We start from the raw sequence: 14396 nt of genomic DNA, 5'->3' as shown, positions 1-14396 counted from the left end.
GAGGAGGGGTCAGTCATCCTTCTACGCGAGCGCGAGAACTGGCACGCGAAGGCCAGGGGGAAAAAGCCTTAGCGAACACGAAGGAGGACTCGCGAACGCGACAGGCCCTTCGCGAACGCGAAGAAGGCCTGACGCCTGTGACTTAAAACAGAACCAAAACGGAATTTTTTCCATATTTTACAAACCCTCAATTAGAACTCGGTTTAGGGGCAATTTCAAAGGATGTTTTCACGATTTCGAACTGGGTAAGTGTTCTTTATCATATAGTGATTGTATTTCATAAATCTAAGTCTACATTCATCATTTATTTCAGATTTAGATGGAAGAAATTGAAATTTTTATAAAATCTTCCAAAAATAAAAATTTAAGATTTGAAGGTCTATTTGATATAGGAATTTGATAAATTTTGTATGGTTGGACTCGTATCGGAAGGAGTGATCGGATTTCGTAAGTTTTTCCTAGATTTGAGACGTGGGTCCCACTGTCGAATATTTTAATAAATTTTGGATTTTTATCCGAAAAATTAGTAAATTCATATGGAATTAATTCCTATGATTCCTATTGAGTATATTGAATTGTTTATTAATAGATTTGAAGCTTTTGGAGACAAATTTAAAAGAAAAAGCTGTGGTCGAGTAATTGATTGGAATTAGCAAAGCAAGGTAAGTGTCGTGGTTAACCTTGACTTGAGGGAATAGAACCCTTAAACTATTTGTTATGTGAAATGTATGTGAACGACGTATAGGCGAGGTGAAAAGTGTCTATACGTCGTCAAATTAATTGTTTGCATAATTACTTGAAAAATCATAAATCGTTTTAAATCATGAATTAATTACTATAATAATTGTTTCTCTCCTATTCTTTGTCAAATATTAATTCTTGAATTCCTGCATTAATTGTTACATGCTATTTGAATTATGTGTCTTAATTGTTATTTGACATTTAGCATATTAAATATTAAACTGCATATTTTCTCCCTGATTTCCATAATAACTTGCTATTTATCATTGTTTGTTTCATAATTAAATCATAATTATTGTATGCTTGTTGTCTTATAATTTTATATTAATTATTGCATTTATTGAGAAAATTTCTTCTATAAGAATTGGTAAGTGAATATATTGGAGGAGCGAGTTGCATGCCGCAACAGGATTGAATATGAATATATTGTGAGGGCGGGTTACACGCTGCAACAGAAATTGATGAAAATGATAAATGGATTATGACTGCTGAGTTGTCTTCAATTATTATAAATGAGTTATCTGATTTATTTCTATTATTTGTTGTTGTTACTAATAGTGCGTACAGGTTAATGTAAGTGACCCGCCTTAGCCTCGTCACTATTTTATCGAGGTTAGGCTCAGCACTTACCAGTACATGGGGTCGGTTGTACTGATACTACACTCTGCACTTCTTGTGCTGATTACGGAGTTGGTCCCAACGGCGTACCATAGACTTGCTCGGATTTTAGTTACTCAGAGGAGACTTGAGGTATAACTGCACGACGTTCGCAGTTCTGAAGTCCCCGTCTACTTTACTTTAGCTGTGTGTTTATTTCCAGACAGCTTTATTTTATTCAGAAACTTAATTGTATTATTCTAGAAGCTCGTGCACTTGTGACACCAAATTGTGGGATGGTATTTAGACACCGTTATTTTTATGGATTATTCGCTATATTTCAGACTTTACTTCCGCAATCGTTCTTTGTTATTAATAAATTTAAAAATTATTTAAAAATTAGTTAATATTATTCTAACGTTGGCTTGCCTAGCAAGTGAAATGTTAGGCGTTATCACGGTCCGAAGGTGGAAATTTCGGGTCATGTCATTCAACAGTAATTTGCTAGTTGATTTACATATTAATAATGTTGTGACCTTCTCAACTGTTGGTTGAATGTATTTTTTAACATTGAAATCTGAAAAATATTTTGAAGTATAACGCGAATACATCATAGTCCATGAAAGAGAAACAAACTTTTTCGATGCAGCTCACATTTCTTCACAATCAACATTTATATATGTTATAATTGCCACAAATTGTATTATTATTTATAATGTCTTATAGCATTTTTAGCAAGAAGAATACCAAGACTCATCTTTAATTTATTTATAATATATTTGTAATCTTTGCATTGAATCTATAATATAAATCCTACATATAAACACTGGCTAATTAATTAGATTATATCATACACGTATGAAAAAGAATGCATGTTGTGAAAATGCTTGTAAAAAGTGAACCATGTATTTGCAAGTAAGCAATCCATAATATATCATCTATCATCACTTCTTTGATTTTTTATTATTTTTTAATTACTACTTGGTGTCCTCTACATATTTTGTATTCATGGTATCACATGTATTGTACTTTATGTTAAAATATACCTTCCCTTTTGGGGAAAAAGTATCAAAGAAAAATATCGACATGTATATCAATATTAATTTATAATTAGAAATTAAAATGTGCAATCTTTAGGAAATAATAAGACTATTTTGCCCCTAAAGCAATTGACCTACAGAGCAAACCAGTAGAAAATGTGCTCTAACTCTGAATTTGATAGCTAGTGATAAATTTTAAAAGTTTCACGAGTTTCGTAGACCACTTTTAACTTCTTTGTGCACCGGAGAGTAGTTGGGGTTAATACGTTCTAATAGGTCATTCCTACTATTAATAAGTCACAGTTTCAGGAGCTTAGGGTCAATATGTATGCCTCACCTGTTAGCTTAAAAGGGTTTAGATGAAATTTCAGTGTTTCCTTGCTTTCAAGCCATGCGAAAGAGCAGGGGCCACCTCATTTTACACGCCACACGTTCACTGCAGCTTTTTGAAGCTGCCACTTTTTTATCACGTGGACCCCACCTTTGGTCTCTCAATGTTACACCTAGAGGTCTAGCTCCCCTTTTAATGGGTTACGCAATTGCACTTCTTTTTATTTCCCATAATTTGCCGTATAAAGTCTTTACCTTTTTCAGTAGAATTAATAGGTAAATAATGATTTATAGCCTGTTTGGCGAATCTGGAAAAATTAACTTATTTTGAGAAGTGCTTTTGAAAAAAATACTTTTGGAGAGAAGTAACTTGTGTTTGGCTAATCAATCTGAAAAGCACTTTTGAACAATAATTTGTGTTTGGCCAAGCTTTTTAAAAAGTACTTTTAAGTATCAAATTACGAATAAGGACATAAATAGATTTACTTAATAGTTAATATTATAAGTAAATAAATAATATCAAAAATTTGTTATTACATACAATAATTAAATCTTTTTATTTTATTTAAGTAAAATATGAAAATAAAATTAAAAAGTACTTTAATTCTTTTAATATTATTAAAATATATTAAAAATCATTCAAAAAATACAAAAGCATTTACCCCTAAAGTCACTATATATTAGAAAATTATCCTAAAAATAACAAGAAATACTTATACATTAATATCCTAAGTATTATATTTAACGGTTATTTTGGTATATACTATATTTTGTTAATGGTATTTTTGGTTTTAAAAAAAGTCAAAATTGCTTTTACTTCTACTTTTGGGAAGAAGTTACTTTTTTCTGCTTCTCATAAACTGCTTCGGCTTCTTCCCAAAAGTATTTTTTTTCCCAAAAAAGCTTGGCCAAATACCTTAAGTTAAAAAAAAAAAACGCTTTTGGCCTTTGGAGAATCTTGGCCAAAGAGGCTATTAGTTGGAACTGAATGGCTATAAAAAATTGTTTTAAAAAAGATATTACAAAATTAAATGCTACGCCTTTGCTTGAGGATTAAAATGATTTTTTTCAGATTTTCTAATTTCCAAATGATAAACAAAGATGTTAAAATTATATGAGGTAGTCAAAATATACTCTTTTCATTCTCGAGATATAAATGTGTCAACAAGTGTGATGACCCAAAAATGTCATCTTTAAATTTATAATTAATTATGTGTTCTAAGTCCCCAAAAAGTACTATTTATCATTCTTCGACTTGCGTGCGCAATCCGTAAAGATTTCTGAAAAAGTTTTTATGTGAAAAATGGATTAAATGTGAATTAGAGCTTTAAAAAAATGCAATTGTATTGACTTTGGTCAACATTTTGAGCAAACGAACTCGGATCAGTGTTTTGACAGTTCCGTTAGGTCCGTATCGTGATTTGGGACTCAGGCGTATGACCGAAATCAGATTCCGAGGTCTCTAGCCCAAGATATGGAATTTAAATAAAATTTTTTAAAAGTTTAAGTTCAAATAGTGACCGGATGTCTACTTATGTACAAACAACCCCGGAATAGAGTTTTGATGATTTCAACAGCTCCGTATGTTGGTTTTTGGACTTAGGAGCACGATCAGAATCTTATTTGGAAGTCCGTAGTGAAATTAGGCTTGAAATGGCTAAAATATGAATTTAAAGTTTGGAAGTTTGACCGGGGAGTTGACTTTTTGATATCGTGGTCGGAATCCAGTTCTGAAAATCTTCACAGCTCCGTTATGTCATGTATGACTTGTGTGCAAAATTTGAGGTCAATCGGACTTGATTTGATAGGTTCCGGCATCGAATGTAGAATTTGAAAACTCTTAGTTTCATTAAGCCTGAATTGGAGTATGATTCATGGTTTTAGCGTTGTTTGATGTGATTTAGAGGTTCAACTAAGTTCGTATGATGTTTTAGGACTTGTTGGTATATTTGGTTGAGGTCCCGAGGGCCTCGGGTGAGTTTTGGATGGTTAACAGATCAAAAGTTGGACTTAAAATGTTGTTACAGTTTTTCCTCTTCTGTTGGGCATTCTGGGCTGCGATCGAGCCCAGATATCGAGCCAGGCATCGAGCCCAAGTATCGAGCTCAGATATTGAGCCAGACATCGAGCCCAAATATCGAGCCCAGGGTTGACGAGGCTCAGGCTCGAGCTCGAGATCGAAGCCACGATCGAAGGTCCAGCTCGAGGACATGATCGAAGGTAAGGCTCGATTCCCTGATCGAAGGCACATGCTCGATGCCCTGATCGAAGGTCCAGCCTCGATGTCCTGATCGAAGGCATATGCTCGATGCCCTAATCGAAGGCCCAGCCTCGATGTCCTGATCGAAGGCAGGCCATGACCGAGGTCCAGGATCGATCCTGTGATCGAAGCCACGATCGAGGCCTAGGCTCGAGGGCCATGATCGAAGCCTCGATCGAGGCCCTGATCGAGGCCCAGTTCCGAAGTGCTGGGCAGTATTATAAAAAGAGGACATTCGTCCCATTTGCCATTTTTGACGAACTTGAGTTTGAGCAGAGACGACTTTTGGCAGATTTTTAAGGGAAAAATATTTGGGTAAGTGATTCTAACTCGGATTTGATCTACATATACAAGTATATCATTGTTTTCACCATAAATTAGTGTTTTGAGATTGAAATTTGGAAAAGTTTAGAAATCCCATAGAAACAAAATTTTGAGATTTCGGAGTCGGATTTGAGTGAAATTGGTATGGTTGGACTCGTAATTGAATGGGTTGTCGGATTTCATAACTTTCGCCGGATTACGAGATGTGGGCCCCACGGACGAATATTTAATTAATTTCGTGATTTGTATTAAAATTGTAGTATTTTCTTATAGAGTTGATTCCTATAATTTTTAGTGATTATATCGAATTATTTTGGCTAGATTCGAGCCGGACAGGGTTGGATAATCGTGGAAAAGGTCTTCTAGTGGGTTAAATTGGAGCAAGACAAGGTAAGTCTCTTGTCTAATCTTGTGAGAGGGAAATTACCTCATAGGTGATTAAAAATTAAATAATTGTTGCTAATTGTGGGGGCTACGTACGCACGAGGTGACGAGAGTCCGTGCGTAGCTACTATTAATGCTAAAGTCCGGGTAGTTTAGGACTCAAAGCATGCATTACTTGTGTAAATTGTATTCTTTATTTAATTGAATTATTTGATATATAAATTGTATTGTGAATTGTTAGATAAAGATATTAAAGGATGAAAACCTCATATACTTGATTCTCTGTTTAAATTATTAATTGTTAAAAGAAATTATTCTTCCTCCCAAATTTATCTCATAATAAATATACTCTCCTTCCGGAGGTACATAAAAATGTCCTCCTTTCTTGTGGAGCGGGCCGAACGCCTCGGCAGGATAGATGCATCTATGGATCGCGCCGCAAATCCCTCGGCAGTATATATGACACTCTGGATCGGGCCGTACGTCCTCGGCAGAAATCGTGCTTAATAATAATAATTACACGATGCTTTAATAATTTATTTCAGCTTGTGAAGCTAATTGATAAATTGAAAAATTCTTGAAATTTAATGAATTATTATTCTTGCTTGTTAAGGAATTAATTGTTACTTCTGTAAATGAGATTTAATTGATAAATTGGATATTAGTTGAATTGAAGGAATTTGATTATTTTCGCTGATTAAATAAATTATTGTAAATTTGTAAATCATGCTGATTTAAATATCCTAGTTTTATTTCAGTTATTATCATTGACTCATAGTGAGTGTCAAAGTCGGTCATCTCGTCTCTACCACTTCGAGATTAGGCTTGATACTTACTGAGTACACGTTGTTTATATACTCATACTACACTTTCTGCACTTTTTGTGCAGGATCTGAGACAGGTACTAGTGGAGGACCTATCATCTCATATCCACGTCATCTTGAGGCATAGTAGTGAGCTGCCTTTCTGAGCCGTTCTGCAGCTATCAGTGTCTCTTTTTATATTTACATTCCGTCTATTTCATTTTAGACAGTATTTGGAGTTTTGTATCATCTACTAGATGCTCATGTACTTGTGACACCAGGTCTTGGCACACACATTGGTAGAGTTTGGGATATTCTTGGTTTTAAATTTTATCAAAGTATATTTAATTTATTAGTTGGCTTACCCAGCTGTAGTGTTAGGCGCCATCACGACCTACAGGTAAAATTGGGTCGTGACAATAAGTTTAAGATAAAAATATCATATGCTACTTTCTCTTTAAGTTTAGAAAGGCAACTATTTTGCACTGATTATTTTTCTGTTTTGATATCCTTGTTTCTTGATAAATTTTTTCATTTCTAAATTCATCGCTCAAAATTGCTTATTCGATCTTTCATCTGAATTCCTTCAAATGTTATTGATTTATATATAAGTATTTGAGGTAAAAAAGAGAACTTAGAGATTATAATTTCCATTTTTTTAAGAATAAAATTTTAATATACTGTTATTAGGAAGAATGAAAACTGCTCTAGCTATAAACGAAATTATTCAAAACATAGATAGAGAAATATAGAATTGCATAACTAGAATATTTAATTTGACATGATAAATAATTGATTTAGTCGCATTTATGTCTAACTTAAGCAAAGAAAAAAGTTACCATTCACTGTAATGAGATTTACAATAAGTATCATATGAATATGTGAATTAACGTTGTAATAGAAAGTTAAAGAAAGATTAGGAAAGAAAACAAAAATTGTTTCAATTGCAATTCTAACTTCAATTAAATATAGTATCATGATTAATAATTCACTCTCATGATATTCCTAAGTTTAATATTAGACCAAATATTCCAAAAGCATTAAACTATATACCTTCAAATCTTCCCACATATTCTGCAACATAGCACAATATTCTAATTTCGGATACAATCCAAACCAAAAATACCACAATATTTTAATTTGGAATACAATATTTAAACTAAATATCTATAATTTTCTAATTTGAAATAAAATATTCAAACCAAACATATTATAATATTCTAATTTAAAATACAACATCCAAACAAAATATATTATAATTATCTAATTTGGAATATAATATTCAAACTAAATATTTTCTAATTTTCTAATTTGAAATACAATATTCAAATCAAACATATTATAGTATTCTACTCTGGAATACATAATATTTTATTTTGGAATATTATAAGTATACATGGTCAAATAAATTTATAAAATAGGTATACATAGTAAAATAAATTTATAAGTAGGTATGCATGATGAAATTAATATTTTAATTATACATAGTGTTAATTGGTATTTCCTGTAGGCGTATCGCGCAGATTCCTTCTTACGTGATAAAAATCACTTTATAAAGATGGGCTGCTATCACAACCCCAAATCTACTAGTCGTGATGACACCTAACCCAACCCGCTAGGTAAGCCAATTAACCTCTAACCAATTCCAATAACAATTAATAAAGCGATTAAGTAAAGAAATATCTTAATCGTATACATTCCCTAAGGATTGGTAGTACAAATCATGAGCTTCTAAGAATAAAATTTACAAAGCTAAAATGAAATAAATACAGCGTCTGTTTGAAAAGTACATAAACAGAGTTTTATAGATCTAAAGCTACCACGAACAAGGGGCAACTACAACCGGGACACAGGTACATCTTCAATCCAGCTCCCATCGAACACAACAACATCAGCAATCAACATCTGCACGCAAGGTGCAGAAGTGTAGTATGAGTATAACCGACCCCATGTACTCAGTAAGTAACAAACCTAACCTTAGGTTGAAAGTAGCGATGAGCTAACACAAGATCGGGTCCAATGCTCGGCTCGTCCACAGTTCCAGAAAATAGTCATGGTTTTCAAGTATCTTAGTGAAACTCAAATCTTTTACTGAAAATGCCAAAAATAAGAGAAAGTTTGAAAACTGTAATTTTTCCAAATATCCTTTCCACAATAAATAAGATGTTTCATTTTCTTTCCAGATAGCAAGTGTGAAATACCTCTCTATGCCCATATATCAATGTATGTAAAAAGTCATGAATGACGTGATACTATACAGCATGAGGAAAAATGCATCTCAATGCCTGTATGTCATGTGTGCATGCCAATGCCATGTATCTCATAGATGAATCATGTACCCACACTCTCAGAGTACTCAATCTCACTGTCTCACACTTTTCACTCATCATGCTCAACCATTTTGTACTATATATGGCCCGTACGGTCCAGGGAAGATCCATCTCGGAATATATACATCACTGACCATCAGTCACTCAGTACCGAGGAAGGCCAATCCGGCCCATGGAGAAGATCCATCTCCAAGTATATAAATGCTTCGGACAAGATCCATGAACAAGGAAGATCTATCCCTCAATATAATCAACCACGCTCACTAGGGGTGTACAGACTCTGGAGGAGCTCCAACAGCCCAAGCGCTATAATCCGCACGGATAACTCACGTGCTATAATATCAATATCTGGATCCGCACGGACAACTCACGTGCTGCACGGATAACTCACGTGCAGCACGGACAACTCACGTGCTGCACGGACAACTTACGTGCTATGGTATCAATATCCTCACAAATAAGCCCCCGACCTCACTCAGTCATCAATCTCTTCAGTCTCACTCACGGGCTCACAATGTCATGAAACTAGCCCGACAACACTGATATGATGCATCAATAAATAACAATTGAGACTGAGATATGATATGAATGTATTAATATGACTGAGTACGAAATATCAATGAAATCACTGAAATGACAGCAAGAAACGACCACTATGGGTCCCAACAGTATCGGCATAAAGCCTAAACATGATATCTAGCATGATTGACAGCTCATTTACTTTATCGCATGGTGAAAACACGGACATTAACAAAATAGGACTATTATACAGTGCCGTGAAAACAACAAAGTCCCAATTCACTTGGTACACGCCCACACACCCATCAACTAGCATGTGTGTCACCTCAATACCAATCATATAACACGTATTTCGGGGTTTCATACCCTCAGCACTAAGTTTAGAAGAGTTACTTACCTCGAACAAGCCAATACCAAATGCCGAGCAAGCCAAGTGATGCTCCAAAGATGCCATGACGCGCGTAGCGGCCTCCAAACGGCTCATAACTAGCCAAAAGCAACTCAAATATATCAAATACAGCCCAAGGAAACAATTCCAAATGATAAAGATCGATTCCTCAATCAAAACCCAAAACCGTCCAAAAATCACACCCGTGCACACGCCTCAGAACCCGATAAAACTCACAAAATCCGATAACCCATTCAATTACGAATCCAACCATACTAGTTTCACTCAATTCTAACTCCAAATCGATGTTCAAAACCCAAAAATTCATATTATGAAACTTTAGGCCAAAACCCCCAATTTCCTCTTTGAAATTTATCAACCAAATGCTAAAATCAAAGATAGATTCATGAAATATAACCAAAACCGAGTAGAGAACACTTACCCCAATCCATAAGGTGAAAATTGCTTCAAACATCACCTAAATCCGAGCTCCAAAGCTCCCAAAATGCAAACATGGTCGAAACCCTCGAAATAGAGTACTTTATAATCACTGAGCGAATCAATGAATCGCGATCGCGGAAATACCCTCGAGATCGCGAAGAAGAAAATGCACTGCCCCTGAAAATATACTACGCGATCGCGTAATAAGCTATGCGATCGCGAAGCACCAACTGCTCAGTCTCGAAAAGAACCTACGTGAACGCGGCCCTAGGCTCGCGAACGCGATGAAGAAGCCATGAAGACCTGCCCAGCCCAGCTCTACAATGCGAACGCGTGCACACCTACGCGAACGCGATGCTCGATCTGCAGTAACCTATGCGAACGCGGACCCATATTCGTGAACGTGATGAAGAAACACTCAGCCTCAATTTTTCCCTTACGCGATCGCATCCCTCAGTCTGCAATCGCGAAGAACACTGGGTGCACCAGACATCAGCAGAACCATCAGTGAAGAATGAAGGAAAGAAAATAGCCCGAAATCCGTTCGAAACTCACCTAGGACTCTCGGGACCACATCCAAACATACCAACAAGTCCCATAACATAACACGGACCTACTCGAGGCCTCAAAACACACATAACAACATCTGAACGACAAATCACACCTCAATTCAAATTCAATGAACTTTGAAACTTCAAACTTCCACAACCGATGACGAAGCCTATCAAATCACGTCCGATTGACCTCAAATTTTGCATACAAGTCACATTCGACATTATGGACCTGATCCAACTTCCGGAATCGGAATTCGACCCCGATATCAAAAAGTTCACTCCCTGTCAAACTTTCCACAATTTTAACTTTCGCCATTTCGAGCCAAATTAAACCACAGATCTCCAAATTAAAATCCAGGCGCGCTCCGAAGTCCAAAATCACCCAACGGAGCTAACGGAACCATCAAAATTCCAATCCGAGGTCAAATGCTAAAAAGTCAAACTTGGTCAACTCTTTCAAATTTAAAGCTCCCTAGTTGAGAATCATTCTTCCAAATCAGTCCCGAATAACCTGAAAACCAAAACCGACTATTCACACAAATCACAATACATCATACAGAGCTACTCACGCCCGTAAACTACTGAGCGAAGTGCAAATGCTCAAAATGACCGGTTGGATCGTTACATTCTCCCTCATTTAAACATACGTTCGTCCTCAAACGTGTCCAGGGTTGTTCTCAAAGCTATCAAACCGACGCATAACCTTGCCATGCACATACCCGGGGGTGATCTCACGTCACCCTATCCCATATAGGTCTGATAACATAACATAACTGAGATTTCCTTAATTCAACCTGGCCCATAAGCCTTAGAATCCAATTCCCAGCATCCAGAACTTTCTATAAGATCAGAATCTCGCATCAACACTCTGTATAAGTCTGAACAAGCTGTATCAAGCCATATCCATAACCCAAGATGTAATCACATGATATACCGCATAACTCCAATACTCATAACAATGATTTCTAATCACAATAGCGGTCCAAAACAACCCAATTCCGGTAATAACCTCATGTCAAATCAAACCTCATCCTAAAACCTTCGTACACTACCGATGATGAAAGAAACACGCGAAAACTCATAACCAGTCATCAGATCAACAAGTCATGGAACTCCCTCTCCTTCAACAAGAACTATAACAAATTTCTAAGCCGACTTTCGATATTATCCTTTCAACCATGTTGTAATCTATTCCGATAGTATCCATCCTAGGTCCAATGACCTCATCACATCCAACACGACCACTCTAGTTACATGACACATCAATATAATCTGAAGACATAACCTGTGCAATCCGTGCACCAATAAGCAATAATCCAAATGTACTCAATCACGAAAACCACTCAAACAAGAGAACTGTCCTGCAAGCTCAACGGGTAACACCACAACGCGATGCTAAGAACCCATCACACACCGTAGAATCATAGCACGCGAATCTAACACAAAGGATCATATCTCAACATAATTCTGCCGCAATGCGTGATCCCATCCAAGCACTGGCCCATATGAGACACCTCGAGCCACCATACTCAAAATCAATAACCACGCATAATTCGACATCAAGTACCCAAAGTGCATTACCATAACCAAGGAGACGCCAATGACACAATGCCACCCAAAACTCGAAAGGACATAACCAATACGTAATCAATCATGCAATACCCAAATACTCATCTCGCTCAAATTCCGCTATAAGGCCCCCAATAAAACCGCACCATATGTGTATATAACCAACGAATCACAACTTCTCGTAGTATAGAAGAGTAAATCACAGATCATTTCAGAACACGAATAAGCTCAACAATAACCGAATGGAACATCCCTCAACAATAGCAGTATAGAGCCAACCAATCCGGCTCGGTATAGAATACACATCCTAATTGGGCCTACCAATGGACTCCCAAATCTGCTCTAGTCACCCACATATAGATAAATAATATCTGAAAGTCCACAATGACTGAATCATAACGCATTCTATCATCTGGCTAGCTTCGGCCACAACTTCACAGTCCACATCCATGAAACAATCTTCTCCACAAAACTCCCAATCTCAAAATTCATAGAACACACGAATCACCATATTTGATCCCAACTCCACCGCCAGAATGTCTAACACATCCGTCATACACGATCATCCCACAAGGAATACTTCTAAAATTCTTCCGTGCCACATAGCAATATTTGAATACCAACAGTCGATCAACCAGGAGAGTGTCGCAGTACCCGTGAAGTATCCATAAATCAAAACACATTGCCCCTTCTGAAATGTATACTCTCATCAAGCCATACCGATTAGTAATATCAGTTACCTAGTCATCTGAACCCGTCCATGCTGCCTAGGAATCTATGCCCTTCACTTCCAAACTGACATGTGACCTTGTACATACAAATTTCAATCCCACACTATACCGCATATACCATGCCATCCGGTGAGGAGTACAAGAATCTCATAATCAACTCTGAGTCCCAAGCAGAATACATACCCGATCAGTCAGAAACCTTCCATTTGATCTCATCCCGGAGAAAATCCCAATATGCAACATATTCCTCACGTCGGTAGAAAATATACTCCTTTAACTGTGGTAAAAATCATTGAGAACTCTTTGAAATCCATTTGCACATAAATAAGCTATCAAAACCGAATCTCTCTAACTCAACCCAGTCACACAAGTCGCCAAAACCCAAGAGCATTGCCACGAAACACCTGTGGATATTAGCCACATCGTAGGTACCTAAAGAACCGATTATATCTATTACTGTGCTAATCCAACCTACTACCATGCTGTCTTATTTCTCTAAGTCCCTTCCAAATTGCCTTTAAATTGATACTTCTCCTTGCTGGAACACCACGACCCTTAACCAAAATTCACCACACAAGAGACCCTAGTATAAAACCACAACGCCCTAAGGCCCATAAGCCACTGACTTCCCTCTTAAGCACCCCAAAGCACCACAACCGCGACACCCACTCTAAGGAGACCTTATGTGAACCTAAAACTGTTTCCTTCACCTTCTTGATGCTGAAATGCATAATCCACAACGGTATAAAAATGCCACAAGTCTCGACACCATCCAATGTAACTCTCAGTTTCTAGCCATATAAAAATCTTGAAAATTCCAAATCGCTACATATAATTCTTGAATCCATCAGAACCATTCTCGAGAGCCATCCACTCTACTCAAATCTCAATTAAACCTACCAAACGGACTGAACGACTCGTGCCCATTAGCACATCAACACCCAAGGGAGTAACCTACACTCCTAAGCAACTGAGCAGATTCCTACTGCATGTACACTACACCCTTTACGAATAACTACTCAATTATTTTATGATTCCCATATACCCATAGAGTGTAATACAACCTGTATTCCGAATTCCTTTACCTGAGTCATCCTCGATCTCGACCTCTACAGGTCATAACTGATTCACCAGTATACCCTGAACCGAAACCAATACAACACATAATCGTGCAATCAACTCGTCGATAGCAGACTCCCCCACTTGGCTCAAAGCCACAGAACAAAACACTCGATAACATCATGATACTCATACTCTATTACTGGTAGAATCTCGCACTAAAATTCAACTAAATCCTTCGTAAGCTCAAGTAACACAAACCATATGATACCTCAAATCATCTACAAATCTTGCATTCATCCTCGTGATAGTCAGATCAACTGTTA

The sequence above is a fragment of the Nicotiana tabacum genome, chromosome 22 (genome assembly GCF_000715075.1).
Source record: "Nicotiana tabacum cultivar K326 chromosome 22, ASM71507v2, whole genome shotgun sequence".
Lineage (NCBI taxonomy): Eukaryota > Viridiplantae > Streptophyta > Magnoliopsida > Solanales > Solanaceae > Nicotiana > Nicotiana tabacum.
This window is presented reverse-complemented; position numbering follows the sequence as displayed.